At 36.3% G+C, this 15,622-nt stretch overlaps 1 long non-coding RNA gene across 1 annotated transcript; it reads left to right on the top strand.

Annotated features, from left to right (window-relative positions):
- Positions 1-9,021: 9,021 nt before the first annotated feature.
- LOC141551023 (uncharacterized) lies at positions 9,022-12,048 on the top strand. Its single transcript, XR_012484767.1, has 2 exons — positions 9,022-9,634; positions 11,785-12,048. It is a non-coding gene; the product is annotated as an uncharacterized LOC141551023 (long non-coding RNA).
- Positions 12,049-15,622: the final 3,574 nt, after the last annotated feature.

Below are 15,622 nucleotides of genomic sequence, written 5' to 3' on the forward strand. Positions count from 1 at the left end.
GAACTGATTCTGAGATGACTTCCACAGTCAATTCCTATTGGTTAAGATATAATGTGTGTGTGTGTGTGTGTGTGTGTGTGTGTGTGTGTGTGTGTGTGTGTGTGTGTGAAAGAGAGAGAGAGAGAGACAGACAGAGAGAAAGAGACAGAGATAGTAGTTTGGTCAGTGTTGATCATCTCCAGCATATTCTGAATCTCTTCTTAAAATATTCATGATATACAGACTTTGTCTTTGACCTCTTTCATTCCTCGAACCTAAAATATATTTATTTTCCAAGATGCTATTTATCCATCCTCCAGTATCCATCTTTCATTAAAGTCACCAAAGTTCATCTTGTCATTCTTTTTTTTTCTCAATCCTTTTTTTAAATTTTATTAAAGTTTTTTATTTAAAAAATATATGCATGGGTAATTTTTTTCAACATTGACCCTTGCCAAACCTCTGTTTCAAATTTTCTCCTCCTTCCCCTCACTCTCTTCCCCTAGATGGCAAGTAGTCCAATACACATTAAATAATAAAATATGTTAAATCCAATATATGTATACACATTTATATAGTTATCTTGCTGTACAAGAAAAATCGGATCAAGGAGGAAAAAAAAAACCTGAGAAAGAAAACAAAATGTAAGCAAACAACAGAGTGAAAATGCTATGTTGTGGTCCATACTCAGCTCCCATGGTCCTCCCTCTGGGTGTAGATGGCTCCCTTCATCACTGAAAAAGTGGAACTGGTTTGAATCATCTCATTGTTGAAGAGAGCCACGTCCATCAGAATTGATCATTGTATCATGTTGTTGCGTGTATAATGACCTCCTGGTCCTGCTCTCATTTCACTCAGCATCAGTCCATGTAAGTCTCTCCGAGCCTCTCTGTATTCATCCTGCTGGTCATTTCTTACAGAACAATAGCATTCTATAACATTCATATTCTACAATTTATTCACCATTCTCCAACTAATGGGCATCCACTCAGTTTCCAGTTTCTAGACACTGCAAAAAGAGTTTCCATGTCATTTTCTTTATAGAATTTCTCTTTCTCTTCCTCCTTTGCATCAGATACTTGAGCAGAAATTATTTTTAAATCCTCTTTTTAAATGCTCTTTGAGTTCTGTAAGATGATATGACCATTTATCCTATAAAATTATGTTTCTTATTACATTTGGGTTTATGATGAATGCCTGTATAAAAAGGCAATTGTTGTGCTTATCTTATACTAACACGAATATCAAAATGAATTTAGTCCCCAATCTCAAGGAACTTCATTCTTACGGGGAAGATAATATATAGAGAGGAAAGTGGACAAAAGGATTGCTATGGTCTGGGAAGAAAAAGGGATGGGTTTTTTTCTCCTTGCTTTTATTTTATTTTTTCACTTGATAGGATTTTATTTTTTCCAATTACATAAAAAGATAGTTTTCAACATTCACTTTTGTAACATTTTGAATTCCAATTTTTTTCCTCTCTTATTCCCTAACCTCCTTCCTTCCCAAGACAAGCCATCTAACATAGGTTATATATGTATGATTCCTCTAAACATATTTCCATATTTGTCATGTTGTGCAAGAAAAATCAAAACAAAATGGAAAATCACGAGAAATTTTTTTTAAATGAAAATAGTATGCTTCCATCCACATTCAGTCCCCATAAATTCTTTCTTTGGATGCAGGTGGCATTTTCCATCACAAGCCTATTGAAATTGTTTTGGATCACCACATTGCTGAGAACAGCTAAGTCTGTCATAATTAATCATCACACAGTCTTGCTTTTATTATGTACAACATCTCCTGGTTCCACTCACTTTACTTAGCAGTAATTCATATAAGTCTTTCTAGGCTTTTCTGAAATCAGCCTATTCATCATTTCTTACAGAACAATAATATTCCATAACATTCATATACCATAACTTATTTAGCCATTCCCCAACTGATGGGCATCCACTCAATTTCCATTTCCTTGCCACCACAAAAAGAGCTGCTGCAAACATTTTTGTACATTTGGGTCCTTTTCCCTCTTGACAAAGGGATGTTGAGTGGAGTAATGGGACAGTTGATTTCCAAATCTTTTCCAAAGATGTTAATGTTGATTTGGTTACAATTCTTATTTAAAGGTAGAAAGCAGAGAGTAAAAGACAGAGGAGGGTAAATGTTCTGTGGCAAGGCATAAAGATGGCCAGGGAACAGCAATATGGTAGGTCTGATTGGGACTACATATAATGAGGACTCACCAATAAGAAACCCAGGATCCCAGGGTAGGAAATATAGTGCCAGATTGTGTAGGCTGACAGAATCATGGTGGAACAGCAGAATGGTAGGTTTAGATAACACAGGTCTACTGCCTTCTTTGTTACTTCTCTGAGGAATACCCAAGAGCCATCCTTCTGTTTAGCCACATCCTTTGGTCTCCTGATTTCATTCCATATTTTACTTCTTGTAGAGGCATAACAATGCCTGGATTATTGAACAAAATCCTCAATCTTTAGCTAATAAGATGGTCTAAAAGTTGCTTGATTTTTAACCTCTTTTTTCCTGTTCTACCACCATCATTGTGAAAGCAAAAAGGAGACCACACAGGACTAAGGACCACATAAACAGTCTGTATGAAGCAGGAAAAAATCTTGATTTTGGAAAAGACTGAAGTTAGACGGCAGAGGATGAAATGGATGGATACTTGAGCAGAAATTATTTTAAAATTCTTCCTTCTAAATGTTCTATGAGTTCTGCAAGAGCTTTATACATAAAGTTGGAAAGGCTTCTGGAGTTGGTGATGAAAGGACCTGAAATGCTGTGGTCTATGGGAACACAAAGAGTTGGACATGTCTGAATAACAAAATGAAACAGGAAATCTTTAAAGAAATGCTGTTCTAGTGTCCTGCTGGGTCTGTATCCCAAAGAGATCATAAAAAAGGGAAATGTATCTACATATACAAAAATGTGGCAATTCTTTTTGGCATTAGAATTGGTAACCGAGTTGGGGGAATGGTTGAATAAGTTGTGATATATGAATATAATGAAATATTGTTCTATAAGAAAAATGATGAGCAGGATACTTTCAGAAAAGCCTGGAAAGACTTATATGAACTGATGCTGAGTAAAGGGAGCAGAGCCAAGAGAACATTGTACCCTGTAACAGCAAAATTATGTGATGATTAACAGAAATGGCTTGACTCTCCTCTCTCAGTATGGTGATTCAAGGCAATTCAAAGGCAACTTAATGCTATCCACATCCAGAGAGAGAATTATAGAGACTAGATGTGGATCAAAACATAGTATTTTCATCTTTTTGTTTGTTTTTTTCCCTCGTGGTTTTTTCCCTTTTGGTCTAATTTTTCTTGCAGTACCTAAAGCCAAATTTGACTCTGGTCTTTCTAATTCCAGCCCAGTGCTCTAACCACTGTTCTACCTAGCTGTCTACCAACTGGAGAATGGCTAAATAAATAGAATGTAATCAAATATTTATCATGTCAGGTATGACTATGAAGAATTCCAAGAGGCATGGAAAGTAACATTTCTTTTTTGTTAGTTTGTTTTTCCTTTTAATAGTGGAAGTAACATTTTTAAAAAGGAATATTTTTATTATTTCTACCTATAGTAAGTAACTCAAATATAAAATTTCTATGATCTCTGACCATTAAGGCCCCACAACTCTGACTAGATATACAGGTGAGAAGGAAAGGTTCAGAAGGTGTCGTCAAGGATATAGTTGTCATTGACTTTGTGACAGCAATTTGTCATCACAAAGTACTGTCTGTGACTAAGGCTTCAGGCAACTCTGTAGACCACCTGAGCCATAGATGGCTTCCTCAGGAACACACACCACAGAGACAAATACAAAAACAAGAGGCCAAAGTCATTTAAGAATAATAGGTTGCCAATGCTCCTCTATGAAATCACATGTGACTCACTTTCCACAGCAGTAGAATGACGTAGTCTTATAAAATATCAGCCCAGATGTTATGCTTCAGCCTGCTTTTATCTGCTGCCCACAAGCAGTATTGGAGAGGAAGAGATGTAGCAGAACTCAAGATTGTTGGTAATACTATCTGCTGCTTTATCCCTCCCACAGCTTGGTTAGGGAGGCTTCCTTATTGTAGTACAAGGGAGGCAAACAAAATGCTAGGGAACTTTGCTTTAAATGTCTTTAAGAATTATAATCAATATATCAGTTGCATGTAAATAGTTCTTCTAAAGAGACAGGGTATATGAAAATAGATTATTCTAAGTATTTTCACCATTTCCCTTTAATCTCTTTTATAGTTGTATCCTGTAGTAACTATGCTATTATTTGTTAAGCCAAGATAAACTTTAGATCAGACCCTGTTTTAATTCTCTCATATAATGAATTAGTCAAGCCTAAATGGAGTCTAAATTATTACCAAATGATCTTTCTGAATTAGTATGTTATTATACATTTCTCATAGTAACTGTCCCAAACCCCTTTTCTCTATCCTCAAACCCAATTGCAGACTCACAGCTGCATTTATGGCTGATGGCATGGCCTCCGACTGAGATGATAACAGACTATGACAAGTGCTCTTTTAATCTTCACCGCTGACGTTTCTGAATATCACCACCAATTTTTCTTCTTGCCTACCTCAGAAGGAAAAGTATTCCTATTCTTTGCTACAGCTAATCTTTCTCCCTGAGTCTTTGATTCTATTTTCTCCTCCTCCACCTTTCCGGTCTTCAGGTCTGCCCTCGGTACTTATTCCTCCCAATCTGCTTACAAACACCCTCCTCCTTCCTAAAAGAATCTTGTCTTGGAATCATCTCAGTTTTAAGTAGCTCTTTTATGCAAGTGGCCTTTCCTACAGCCCCCACCTCTGGTTGGGGGTCTTCAGAAACCCCACCTTTACTTATCTGATCAGAAAACCTAGTTATGATGTCAAAACTGGAGGTTTTATTTCCCCTGTAAAATTGGCTCATTGTATACATCTTTGATAAATCCCTTTTCCGGAGGTTTTATTTCCCCTGTAAAAGATTGGCTCATGATATAGATCTTTGCTAAATCTCTTTTTTAGGGGGTTCCCTCCCCCCCCCGTTTCTTCCTTCCTCATAGTGTCTTTCTTCTTACCCCAAATTATCTCATGGTGTTTTTCTCCATGTTATATCTAACTCTCCTAGAGGGCTAAATTCACTATGGATTTAGCCCCCAGTCAATGGTGTTTTCTCACACTTAAAGGCATCTTCCTTCTGGTCAATGGTGAGTTTCACTAGGGAACTTTCCTTTTCCCTTCTTGAAACCCCTTTCCTTACTACCTCTTTGTTAATTCACATAATAGCACTCCTTTGTAGCTCTGATGGATGTCTCATTAAGGTTGCTCCATGTTGAGAACTGAATCTCTAATATGCTATTTTCATCAATTGTGCTTTATAATCAATCGCTCTCCCAAAACTGTTTCCTATTTACCACTCCTGGTACCTATTTTTTCTCTTTGTCACTACAACTACCATCACCAACATCACCTATTATTACCCTCCAGTTTGGGAATGATGATTGTATTCCTTTAGCCTTCCACCATACTAGCCAAATTCACGCAGTTTTTATAGGATAATACATATTCATGCTGGTAAATGTTTAACAGCAAGGCTGGGGTAGGGAAATGTAAATACACACATTTTTAAAGTTTATTCTGCTTTATTAACACTTTAAGACTAGAAAAAAAAACCCCGCAGATTTCTGAAGTATAAATTCTTACACTGAAAATGTAGCAATTAGCTCTTTCAAGGTTATCGTTGGCTCCCTGAATACCATTTATGTAAAGCCTACTTTCCTGCCCTTTCTTTTACAGCCTGCCTGAGGCATGTTTAAAATCCCTCTGAATGATCTGATTGTACCTTTCTCTTTAATCAGCAAATCAATCATTACTTGATAATCAAGTGCCCACTCAGTGCTAGGTGCTGTGCTAAATTCTAGAGATAGAAAAAGAAGCAAAAGACAGTCCCGGACTTCAAGGAACTCACCATCTAAAGGGAGAAACGGCATGCAAACAAAGCAAGCTATCTATAGAATAAATGGGAAATAATTGATAGAGAAAAGATACTGGAACTAAGAGTTGGGGGTGGGGTTAATTGGAATTTAAAGGAAGCCTGCTCTGAGCAGAGCGGGAGAAAGTGTTCCAGGCTTGGGGGAGAGCCAGAAAGACTGCCTGGAGATCAGAAATGGGGTGCCTCATTTGGGAGATCAAAGAGTAGGTGTGAGGAATCTGGTGTTGTGTGAGAAAGCGACCAGTAACCCAAAATAATTCAGATAGATGTTTCTCAGAGATCCTGCAGGAAAGGGGAGTCACCTTCCCCAATTTACTCTAATAAAGGCAACAGAGCAGGCTTTTTATACCCTGAAACACCACCTGGGGCCCCTGCTGTGCCTGATTCAGTATCAGGGCTCACAATCTGTCATGGGAACCCAGAACAGGGACTGTAGATTACAAAGTGATTTGTGCCAGGTTAAGCAGGGGTACAAGCAAGGGTGTTTTCCTGGAACTGTACCCCTGAACTATGGCAGGGTCAGTTTTCTGAGCAATCCCACTTAGTGTGAAAAGACTGGGAAGGTAGGAGAGGCCCAGGTAAGGAAGGGCCAGGTGATGAGTGCCAAACAAAATGTTTTGTATTTGATTCTGGAGGCAGTAGGGAGGTACTGGGGTTGATTGAGTAGGAAGATATACATGAATGACATGATTGAACCTGTGCTTTAAGAAAATCAGTTTAGCTAAATGACGAGGAAATGTAGTGGGGAGAGACTTGAGGCAGATAAACCCATCAGTTGCTATAGCCATCATCCTGGTTTGAGATAATGAGACCTTGCACTAGGATCAGGAGCAGCATTAGCGAGAAGGGGGTCCATAATAAGAGAAAGGGGAAGAATGGGAATTTGGCAACAGATTTTTTTCTCAATTTCAGCTTTATCCTATTTCCTTTTAGTGATTTGCTACAGGCTTGGAGCCTCCCCTTAAATGTGATTTAAAATGTTCCAAAATAGAGTCTCGCGCTCCATAGGAGTTATGCTTAGGAGAAGAGGGAGGGGCTTTGCCCCAAGACCAAGATTGCCTAAGGCCAAGAGACAAACCAGAGGAATTAAAGTAGACATTGTGCCTGGAGAAGGGTCGAGGATGGAGCATGGCCAGTTCCCAGCAATAACAAGATGGTGAACAGGAGGCAGGAGTATTCTACTCCCACTGGAGGAGCAGCAGCTTGAATCAGAAGCTGAGGGGAACCAAGCTCTATTCTACTCCTTGGTTCCTGAGTCCAGAAGCTGTTGTGCAAAAGGACAAAAGAGAAAAATACCCCAATAAAAGAAAAATAGTCATCTCAAAATAACTGTGTTCTAAATTCAGATGATAAAAAAGTTATATCAACTCATATAAGGTCCAAAAGAATTTGACAGTAATGAGATATCTAAATGGCTTTCAAGGCATTTGTGATGGCTGTAACAGCCTAAATGCAGGATTTAAATTCAGACGATCTGAAAATAAAGCCAAGTCCTACCACTTAGGGCAGCTAGTGGACAGAGGGCCCAACTTGGAGTCAGAAGACTCATTTTCCTAAATACAAATCTGGCCTCAGGTACCTACGAGTTTTGTGATCCTAAGCAAGTCCCTTGGGTCTGTTTGTTTCTTCATCTATAAAATGATCTGAAGAAAATGTCCAACTAATCCAGTATCTTTGCAAGAAAACCTCAAAGAGTTGGACACAACTGAAAAACGACTGAACCACCACCACTTACTATTCTCAATGAATAAACAACACACTTCTCAGTTTTTTCATTTGAGGTGTACAGTATAAAAATGTTTTTGTCAGACATAACATTCTACATAGCCCCTCAGAATGGCCTACCTGGAAAGACAGGTGAAGACTTCAAAAGGACAAAGTAATTGGAATCAAGACTTCTTGAGAGTGTCATCCCCCAGAAATTCCTTTGGAATCTGTGCTATCTCAAGACTTTCAAGCTTTACCTGGGGGTAGAGTGAACTTGGGGCAGGGGCAAAGGTGTTCTGGTAAATGTTCAAGAAGTGGCTCCACAAAAGGCTTAATATAACAGGGCGGTATCTAAGGTCCCATCTAGCTCTCAGCCCCTGTGAGATCTAGGAGATTTGAGAACTACTTTGCCTCTACTTTAGCCCAGCTTCAATTCCAGCGACAACAAATCTTCCTAGGTGACCTGGGTAAGTGAGTTTCTCTCTCTCTGGGGCCTCATTACCCACTAGCTCCCTTTAGGGACTCCTGTGTAACATCCAGAAGGATACCTAACATCCTTTCCATTACTACAATATTATTTTGACGGTTGGTAGTGGATGGCTTCAAGAAACTTCTTCAAAAAACTTGTGAGTTTTGGGGGGAATTGTTTTTGGGGGGTTGTTTTTTGGGGTGTCTTCCTTCATATCCTCAGGGCTCAGCACAGTACCTGGCACTGAAGAAATGCTTTATTGACTTGATTTGACCTGATCTGTCTACCTCCAGAATCTTCCTTTAATCCAAGTTTGAAGAAATAAGTAATCATTGTTAATAATTAGGTGCTAGTCAATTTAAATAGGAAATTACCTGGGTGAGCTGCCTTCCTAGCAATGACCTTGTGATATGTCCTGATATCTCTCTATTCCTTATTCCTAATTAATCCTGACTTTCATTGAATTTTCCCCAATAATTACCTGTGTTGCTTGCTGCAGCACAAAAATTCGGATGGTGTAAATATTTTAGAAGAATTGCCCATATTTAACTTATCTTGGATCAGTTGTTGTCTAGGAGTGGGAGGAGTTGGTCAGGGAGGAAAAAAATTTAAAACACAAAGTTTTTCAAGGATGATACAGAAAACTATCTTTGCATATATATTGAAAATAATAAAATAAAATGAGAAAATTTAAAAATAATAAAATTGATTGAAGCCTAACCAAGAGCTCACTCTGATGGAGACTCTATAGTGTGAAAATAGGCACGCCTGTGCTCTCCCCCAGACTCCACACCCGGGTCTGCAGTTAATTAAAACTGTCTGTAGTAAAACATATATTTACTATGTCTTTTTAAAGTCAGCTTTTGACTGGCCAAGAAGGACATCATAATATCTAAAGGAGATGCAGGAAGAGCGATTATGACACTTCCTAGGCAACCTCCAATCAGGAGGAGGGGCTCAGCAGGTTGACATGTAGCAACCCTATAAATACAGCCGATGACACTTCGAGGTCCTGATACCTTTTTGATACCAGGAAGGGACATGAGACTCTGGCATTAGCTCGGTGCTGAAATCCATCTACAATGGCTAAAGCAGTGAAGTCCAATGAAAGTGAAAAATCTTGTAGCTCATGCCAAGAGAAAAAGAAGAAAACATCCCAGAAAAATCTCCTTAACAGAAACTACACCCTCTACACTCATAGAGTGCTGAAAGAAGTAGTCCCCAACCAAGGTCTGTCATCCAAAACCGCTGACATCATGAACCGCATGATCAATAACATCCTTGAGCGTATTGCCGAAGAGGCCTGTAACCTCTTGTGTTACAAAAGACATTTAACCCTTAGCCACCAGGATCTCCAGATGGCGGTTTACAGGCTACTGCCCAATGAGCTGGCCAAGCATGCTGTGGCTTTTGGCACAAGAGCTGTTACAAGTTACAATGACTCCAAGTCTCCTATCAACCTGTGACCGAATTCAGGTGAAGTAGAACGAGTCTTTTTATATGTTTCTTTAAGAGCTGAGACTTTTCCAGCCCTAAAATGTTCCCTATTCTGCACTGGGTGTTCAGAGTGACAGGTAGCCTGATGCTGTATTTTATGTGTGTATATATATGATTCTATATGGTTCTATATACAACTGTTTAATTAGTATATTTTGTCCCATCTTAATCCTTTGTATAGAAATTTTGCTAGCTAGATGGTCAAATCATGCTTCAGTTACTATGCAGAAGTGAAAAATGTCACCCCAAAAATGAAAACCACTTTAAAGAAAAATTATTTGCCAATACAAATTTTGGAATGAGTTTAAGTTGAAAAAGCTGTTCTTCTAATTTTTAATTTACACTATCATGAAGACAAAATTATTTTAATGAAACTTTTTATCTCTAGAGATGCATAATTTCGTTAATTTTACATGAAATATACATTCTGAACCAATAAAGGAACTGTATAACCCTATTTTTAGGAAAATTGTTTAGTGGAACCTATAAAAGCTGATTATTTGCTGTTCAGTACAACAAATACTAAAAATATATGAATTAAGAAAAATTATTCCTGGAGATTTTATAAACATATATATATGAAATGTATATATGTATATATCAGATGAATGTTATATAATTTACATATAAACCATATAGAAGTATATATTACCTGTATAGTTACACATACACATATACATGCAAAATATATGCATATATGGGGATATAGTCTAGGACTTTCCAAACTTTGTAATTAAGGATTCATTACCTTCAAATTCAAATTCTAAAAAAATTTCATTCACACAACAAAACAATATATGTATTAAACTGGACAATAATACTAGACTATTATTGTCAGCAACTACTATGTTGATTAATCACTGATCAGGAGTGAAGGATGTCAATTAATATTACAATATAATTTTCTCATAGTCTTTAAGAGAAAGTACAATTAGTAAACTTTGAAGTGCTATATATAACTAAATTATCACTTATTCATTTTTAAATTTAATTTTTTTAAACAAGCATTTTTACTCTCACCTCCACTCACTAAAAAGGAAAGAAAATACATCTTCATATGATCCATTTCTCTCGGTCTTTCCAAAGCATTAAATAGATATAGATATATAGCATTTGTCCATCTTAATACTTTTTTAAATGTTTCTAATAAAAAATACTTTTTTATTAGAAACATTTTGGTTGGTCATATTTGGATGGTCAAAGTTACAGATACTATACAAAAGTTAACATTAACAAACCCTCCCTTCAAAAGAAAACCACACTTCACATTAAGAAAAAAAATTTGCAAGTACTTTGGAAAGAGTTTGAGTTGAAAAAGTTTATTTTTAATATGCATTGTCGTGAAGACAAAATATTTCAATTTATCTTTTTATCATGTATCATTTTATTAATACTACAGCATCAGAGCCACCACATTCTGGACCCATAAAGAAAACTATGTAATTCTGTTTTTTAGAGAAATTGTTCAATGACATCTATACAAAGATTATTTAAATGTTGATGTTAAATTACTGCTAAACTTTTATGCTAATAGAGAAATAAATTATTTGGGGGAGATGATACCTAACATAACACATTTCTTACCTAGCCTTAATCATTGATTGGGCTTTGCCTCTGTCAAAATGAGACTTGGTGAAGGCCTTACTTAAAAAGGCCCAAGTCTCCCACCACATCCAGGGCCATCTCCAGTCCTTAATCTCTATCTTGCCACTGGACCCAGATGGCTCTGGAGGGGAGAGTGAGGCAGGTGACTACCTCACTTACAATTCAATTTACTTGCATGTCATAGCATCACCTTCCTGATGTCATTGGTTGTTTTCAAGAATGAAGGACAAACAACAACAACAATAAACACATAGAACAATGGGATCACTGTGTATTGTCAACTAGTTTTTATTTGATTTTACTCCCATTTTGTGATTGTGACATATTTTACATATTGTTGTTGTTGTCTGGGCAATTGCCCCAAATGGGCAATTGATATTCAAATCACAGGTAAAAAATCCGTTTTCTACACTGTCTATAAACCAAGGAGGATTTTAATGTGATTAAAAATCTGAAACTGGTTGGGAAGGGGGGGAGGGGGAGAGATAGGTACAGTGTCTGAAAGACTTCAACACCATCAACAGGTTAGGAACGCTGCTGCTGGTTGTAATACAGATTTTCAAAGAAGAACCTATCACCAAAGTGGCTATCTGCTTTGGAAAAGAACAAGAAGAAACTAAGATTTCCCCCATCTCCGCACCCAAAATGATGTTTTGAAGCAAAGACAAAAAGCCATCAGGACAAAAAAATTTCTCCATCAAAGTCTGTATTTCAAAATGCTTAGCATTGTTTATAATTTGAGCAGCCTGAGCCTTAAAAAATCTCATGGAAAGAATCACAAAGGAAAATCTTGTGTTTATGGTATATGTATGATGGATAACACCTGGGTTTTTGTTTTTACTTTGTTTTGTTTTTTAACTCTCAGAAAGGATATTCAAAGTTCTAATAAGTGACATTAGGCTCTATATTTCTATTATTTTTTTCAAATTTCTTACTAAACTAGACTCGAAAGGGGGAGCCAGAATGGATTAAGTATCCCCTTCCTTTCAATTCCATAAGAGAAGCTTGTCTGCCCCATCTAGAAGTATCCCCCCTCAAGCTTTTTTCTCTCATCCCTCTGTAAATGGATAAGGAGTCAAGAACCAGAGGGCTCTTATTCTTGTGAAAATCTAGCAAGATCTGTCAGTGACCCTCAACAAGTTATTGTTCCCTCCCTGACCTGTCTTCTCAGTTCGGAATCCCCTATAGAAGTACTGGGCTTCGAATGAGGAAGACTGGTGTTCATGAGTTCAAATCCATTCTTAGACACTTATTATAGCTGTGTGATCTTGGGCAATCATTTAACTGTTTTCATCAGTTCCTCCTCTATAGAATGAGCTCGAAAAGGAAATAGCAAATCATTCCTTTATCTTTGCCAAGAAAACCACAAATAGGGTGGAGTCATGAAGAGTTAGACACAACTGAAAAGACTGACAATAGTCTATAAAATGGAGGTATTTCTAAAACCTTTTAAAGAAAAGCGACAAGTGTTTAAGTTAAAAAAACATGGACATTTACAGGGATTATAACCAATACATTTGAAAGTAAAAGGTAGATTTTGGAAACATAAGAAGCTTTATTGGTTTGTAAGCAAGGTTGAAAGAAAAAGGAGTTTTTCTATTTAGCCATTTTAAGAATCCATTATTATTTGAAATTTAATTATATTTCAGTTGAATTGAAAATGCAAAAGAACAATAAACTAAGGCAATTGAATGAGAAAATGGATCAGATGCATTTGATAGATTTTATGCAGTAGTTTTTATTAAAACTGGGATTTAAAGATTTTTTTAAGAACTCTTGCACAACAGCAGAACTACTGCTATTTAACATTTTAACACAAATTCAAAGAGATTGATAGGATAAATAAAGGATAAACCAGACTAAAAAAAAATTCCCATCTTAAGATTAGTTAAAGATTTTTCTCTTCCATTATAGGAAAGCAAACAACCATCTATTAATGATTACTATGTGCTTACAATGTGTTCATAACTTTACCAATATTATCTCATTTGGGATATAACTTGAGAGATAAGATGTTATTATTATCCTTCTTTTATACTTGATGAAACTGAGATGCAATAGAGTGGTTTCCCAGGGCGTATTCATAGGCATGTTTAAGATTGGCTTTAAGATTGCCTCCAGGCCATGTGTTAGTCAATATACAATTTCTTCTTTTTTGTTCATTTTGTGTTCAACTCTCCGCGAGTCCATTTGGGATTTTCTTGGCAAATATACTGGAGTGATTGGCCATTTCCTTCTCCACCTCACTTTACAAAAGGGGACATTGAGGCAAACAAGTTAAGTGACTTGCCCAGAGTCACACAGGCCTAGCGTCAGAAGCCAAATTTGAACTCGGGAAGATGAATCTTTCTGAATCTAGACCTGGCACTGTCCATTTTACCATCCAGATCTGTATGTAAAATACTCTCCTGTACCTTCTCTTTCTGAAAACACACCAATTCACAAGGGTTATTCATCTCTATGCAGATGACTCCTAAACATTACATCTGTATATGTATATGATATAAAATATATTAATTTATATATGTATGTGTTTGTGTATCCAATCCCAACTAAGTTCATTGGGCATCTCAGATCCAACACACACAAAACAGAATTTTGTTTTCTTTCCCTCAAACCTATCCTATTAAATTTCCTATTGTTGAAAGCAAGTCTTCTTGGTTCATAACCCACAATGTATTTTCAGTTTCTCATTCTTTTCTCCCTACATATACATCAGCATCCTATGCTTTCTTAGTATTTCACAATGTGACAAATTCAGCTCCTAACTTTCCTCTCGATTTTCTCAGTCTCTGATCTCCTTCATTCCAATCTTAAGATTTCAAGTAACCTCTAGAATAATAAATGTGTGTGTGCATGTGTGCATGTGTATATGTATGTGTTTACATATATATATGTGTATACACACAATATATGCATATACATACATATATGTATATTTATTTATATATCCATGTATATAGATTTATATAAACTCCCTTGGCTTTAAGCTTTTCACAATTGAATCCAACTCTATCTTTCCAAGACCAAGTAGTATTTTCCTCCATTCATTCCTATAGTAAATTAAACAGCTAAATTTCATCTCTGCACTTTCTTGCAACCCTTAACAAGAAATGCATTTTTTCCTTACCTTTGCCTCTTAAATATTAAGATTAACTTTTGCCTTATCTCTCACCAAAAGCTAGGTGATCTGAGACTTTAATTTTTTGTCTTTTTAGGGAGGGAAAGGAAAATAAATATTGTGTACTAAGATTGCTTTTTAAAAATACTATTTCATTTAAATCCTTACAATCCCATAACAATAGGTGCTATTATCCCCATTTTGCAGTTGTGGAAATTGATGCAAACAAGATTAAATAATTGTTCAGATGTGGTTACTGATAAGTGTCAGAAGTCAGATTTGAGCTCAGGTTTTCCTGACAACAGGCCCAGAGCTCTATATCCAGTGCTCTACCTGCCACCAATTTGCCCCTCTTGGAGCAATATTTAAACAAAGTTAAACTTTATGTAATTAGGTTGTCTGAAAACAATAAATTCAGGCAATACAAAGAACTGACCAGAGTTTGGCAATAGACTCAACACTACTTTAACCCCCTTAAATGTCTTCCACTCTGAGTGACAAATACAATTTTTATATTATTTTGTTAATGTAACAGAATTTTACAGAGAAAGAGGAGAGTTCAAATTTATATACACACACACACACACACACACACACACACACACACACACACACAGAGCTTAAGGTGAGATTTGAAATCATATCTGAAAAACTAAAATTTTAGAAGTTCAAGAACCAGGAGTCTGATATATTCCAATCATGACAGAGAAGTATATATCTGTATAAATCCCAAATTCTCCCTCAGATTGAAGGCTTTTTTTCCCCTTTGTCATTGGTTTCATATTGAACATTATTTTCAAATTGCAACGTACTCTACACTTCCATAGGATTCTACAGTTCTATTGAAGATTCTTTTCTAGTAATTCGAAATTAATTTCTCCTGACTTTGTGACATCTGCAAATTTGATAAATATATTTGTGTTTTTATTTTTTTAACCATTAAAATTACTTTTATAATGAAATTGAAAAATTTCATCAATGAACATGGCCAGAAAATGGGAGATTATACATGAAACTACAAATCTTCCCTTTTATTATAATAAATTACTAAATTGAATGTGATAGTTCCAACATTGTCTTATATGTGTGTTCTAGTAATTTTCAGTCTCTTGTTTGTGTTTTTAAATATTTAATATTTTTAAATGTCAAAAATATCCTCATAGACACAGCAAAACAATAAAAATTGGGTTCTACATGAAACAACTCTCCATTTCATATTTCTTGCTTTAAAAAAATCTACA

This window comes from Sminthopsis crassicaudata, chromosome 1, assembly GCF_048593235.1.
Source record: "Sminthopsis crassicaudata isolate SCR6 chromosome 1, ASM4859323v1, whole genome shotgun sequence".
Taxonomy (NCBI): domain Eukaryota; kingdom Metazoa; phylum Chordata; class Mammalia; order Dasyuromorphia; family Dasyuridae; genus Sminthopsis; species Sminthopsis crassicaudata.